Source organism: Lepidochelys olivacea (genome assembly GCF_965140295.1).
Source record: "Lepidochelys olivacea isolate rLepOli2 genome assembly, chromosome: 7".
NCBI lineage: Eukaryota > Metazoa > Chordata > Testudines > Cheloniidae > Lepidochelys > Lepidochelys olivacea.
The window spans coordinates 111,833,832-111,838,195 of record NC_140417.1 but is presented as its reverse complement, the minus strand read 5'-3'; positions in this window follow the sequence as shown (position 1 = coordinate 111,838,195).

Here is a 4,364-nt window from a genome sequence, read left to right as displayed (position 1 = left end):
GCCCCGACCAGGGGTATTCTATCTGCTACCCAAGATCCATAAACCTGGAAACCCTGGACATCTCATCATCTCAGGCATCGGCACTCTTACAGCAGGATTATCTGGCTATTTGGACTCTCTCCTCTAACCCTACGCTACCAGCACTCCTAGCTCTTTGAAATACACCGACTTTCTGAGGAAACTACAATGCATTGGTGATCTTCCTGAAAACACCATCCTGGCCACTATGGATATAGAAGCTCTTTACACCAGTATTCCACATGAGGATGGACTACAAGCTGTCAAGAACAGTATCCCTGATGAGGCCATGGCACACCTAGTGGCTGAGCTTTGTGACTTTGTCCTCACCCACAACCATTTCAGATTTGGGGACAACTTATACCTTCAAGTCAGTGGCACTGCTATGGGTACCCACAAGGCCCCAGAGTATGCCAACATCTTTATGGCTGACTTAGAGCAACGCTTCCTCAGCTCTCGTCCCCTAGCACCTCTCCTCTATTTGCACTACATTGATGACATCTTCATCATATGGACCCATGGGAAGGAGGCCCCTGAAGAATTCTACCTGGATTTCAACAATTTCCACCCCACCATCAACCTCAGCCAAGACCAGTCCACACAAGAGATCCACTTCCTGGACACTACAGTGCAAATAAGTGATGGTCACATAAACACCGCCCTATACCAAAAACCTACTGACTGCTATACTTACCTACATGCCTCCAGCTTCCATCCAGGACACATCACACGATCCACTGGCTAGAGCCAAGCTCTAAGATACAACCAGATTTGCTCCAATCCCTCAAACAGAGACAAACACCTACAAGATCTTTATCAAGCATTCTTACAACTACAATACCCACCTGCTGAAGTGAGGAAACAGACTGACAGAGCGAGACGGGTACCCAGACATCACCTACTACAGGACAGGCCCCACAAGGAAAATAACAGAATGCAACTGGCCATCACGTACAGCCCCCAGCTAAAACCTCTCCAGCACATTATCAATGATCTACAACCTATCTTGGCAAACGATCCCTCACTCTCACAGATCTTGGGAGACAGGCCAGTCCTCGCTTACAGACAGCCCCCAACCTGAAGCAAATACTCACCAGCAACTACACACCACACCACAGAAACACTAACCCAGGACCCAATCCCTGTAGCAAACCTCGTTGCCTACTCTGTCCCCATATCTACTCTTAGTGACACCATCAGAGCACCCAACCACATCAGCCACACCATCAGAGGCTCATTCACCTGCAAGTCTACTAATGTTATATATGCCATCATGTGCCAGCAATGCCCCTCTGCCATGTACATTGGCAAAACCAGACAGTCCCTATGTAAAAGAATAAATGGACACAAATCGGACATCAGGATCGGTAACACACAAAAATCAGTGGGAGATACTTCATCTTCCTGAACATTCTATAACAGATTTGAAAGTAGCTATACTTGAACAAAAAAACTTCAGAAACAGACTTCAAAGAGAAAAGGAGTACTTGTGGCACCTTAGAAACTAACCAATTTATTTGAGCATGAGCTTTCATGAGCTACAGCTCACTTCATCGGATGCATCCGATGACGTGAGCTGTAGCTCACGAAAGCTCATGCTCAAATAAATTGGTTAGTCTCTAAGGTGCCACAAGTACTCCTTTTCTTTTTGCGAATACAGACTAACACGGCTGTTACTCTGAAACCAGACTTCAAAGAGAAACAGCAGAATTAAAATTCGTTTGCAAATTGAACACCTTAATTTGGGCTTGAATAGGGATTGGGAGTGGCTGGCTCATTACAGAAGCAGCTTTGCCTCTCCTGGAATTGACACCTCCTCATCTATTGTTGGGAGTGGACTACATCCACCCTGATTGAATTGGCCCTGTCAACCCTGGTTCTCCACTTGTGAGGTCAGTCCCTTCTCTTCATGTATCAGTATATTTATGTCTGCATCTGTAACTTTCACTCCATGCATCTGAAGAAGTGAGGTTTTTACTCACAAAAGCTTATGCTCAAATAAATCTGTTAGTCTTTAAGGTGCCACCGGACTCCTTGTTGTTTTTGTGGATACAGACTAACACAGCTACCCCCTGATACAAGGCTCACAAGTGAAAAACAAGCTCAAGTATCACACTGAAATGTAAGTACAGTATTTATATTCCAATTTATTTATTTTATATGGTAAAAATGAGAATGTAAGCAATGTTTCAGTAATAGTGTGCTGTGATTCTTTTGTATTTTTATGTCTGATTTTGTAAGCAAGTAGTTTTTAAGTCAGGTGAAACTTGGGGTACACAAGAGAAATCAGACTCCTGAAAGGGGTACAGTAGTCTGGAAAGGTTAAGAACCACTGGTTTATTATATGGATCTTTTATGATTAAGGGTCTATGACCTTTACTCATGCTAAGTACCTTACTCTGCACAAAGAAAAGGAGTACTTGTGGCACCTTAGAGACTAACCAATTTATTTGAGCATGAGCTTTCGTGAGCTACAGCTCACTTCATCGGATGCATACCGTGGAAACTGCAGCAGACTTTATATACACACAGAGAATATGAAACAATACCTCCTCCCACCCCACTGTCCTGCTGGTAATAGCTTATCTAAAGTGATCATCAAGTTGTGATCCCAGGCTTCCCCCCCCGCAATCTGATTTTAGATTAAGGTTGGCAGGGTCCCATTCTCCTGAGCTAACAGCCGCGATTTGACGGGTGGCAAAGCCCAATTTCAATTTAAGCTGTTTGATAATAGATTCACAACGACTGTGGTTTACCGGAGTTCTGCCTTGTTCTAGTGTTAGCTTTTTAACCATCCCTTGTAGGACCTGATTCTCTTTAATTAGGGCTTGGTTTTCTTTTTCTATTTGTTTAAATGCGGTAGTTTGCTCTGTCAGGAATCTTTCTTTACTTTTGTATTCCTGCAGTGCCTCTTTTATTATTTCCATCTGGCTTTGTGAGTTTATTGCCACCACTTTCCAATTTTCTATCCCTTTTTCCAATTGGGTTAGTTTTTCCTGCAGAGAAATTTCATTTTCTTTACAGGTAGTTAGGCGGAGGTAACTGTTATTACATGCCTCCCATAATAGCCAAATAGCTGCTGCGTCTCTTTTGGCAGCACTAGAAGGTTTGTACATGAGGATGTATTGAGCCAATCTATCCTCTAGGTCTGATATAGTACAGACATCTACAAGGACTTGTTCAGTCCATGGATTATGTCCATATCTTTGGAGGACTTGTTTGAAAGGTGTAATTTCTCTAATGAAAGCCGAGGCGGGAGCTCCCTCCAGTTTCATTCCTCCCTCCATACCTGCTTTACCCTGTTTTTTCTTTAACATTCTAACAAATTTTTAATTTTTCTATCACTCCTGATTTTATTCAGTGCTTAATCTATGCTTGTTCTTCCCTGCTACCTTCTCGGAGGTCAGCAGGTCTGGTTAACCTGTTTCTCCCTGCTACCTTCTCGGAGGCCAGCAGGTCTCATGCTACCTTCTCGGAGGCCAGCAGGTCTGGTTTAATCTGTTTTTCCTGCTACCTTCTCGGAGGCCAGCAGGTCCCCTGCTACCTTCTCGGAGGCCAGCAGGTCTGGTTTAATCTGTTTTTCCTGCTACCTTCTCGGAGGCCAGCAGGTCCCCTGCTACCTTCTCGGAGGCCAGCAGGTCTGGTTTATTCTGTTTTTCCTGCTACCTTCTCGGAGGCCAGCACAGTCACTGGATGAAATTTGTGGCCTGTGTTATGCAAGAGGTCAGATTAGATGATGACAATGGTCCTATAGGGATTTAAAATCTATACAGCTATGCATAATACCCTTTTCTTCAATGGGACTACTGCAGAGCAACCTGAGTAAAGGCAGTGGAATCCAGTTCAGAAGATTTATTTTTATTTAGTAAAGCTATTTGTCTTTAAGTACTCTGAAAGCATCATGCATTGGCACATGCACATCTAAAATGCAGAGTTAACAACCGCTTTTTCCATCAAAACATCTTCTTCTGCTCCAGAAATTTTACATGATAAAAACTAGTTACCTGATACATACGCGAGCGCTGCTCTGTGTGTTTATGATAATCTACATCTGAAGTACACACATGCCATTTTCTATCTTTCTGGGAGTTTCCTTTTGAAGAAAAGCCTCAAGGATAAGTCAGGTTATAAAAGCACACACAAAGTTTGTTTAGCAATCCCTGGGGACGCCAGGTAGAGCATTGAACAGTAAGTCACTTTTTATCTTAGTTAGTAAAAGCTGCTGCTGAGACACTGTCATTGTGTGGTACAGTTACAGATTTATAATGAGAAAAAGCAATCGATACAAAGCTTTGCCTATCATGTGGATTAGACAGTCTAAGCTTTTTCCTTTTGACTTGTTCTAG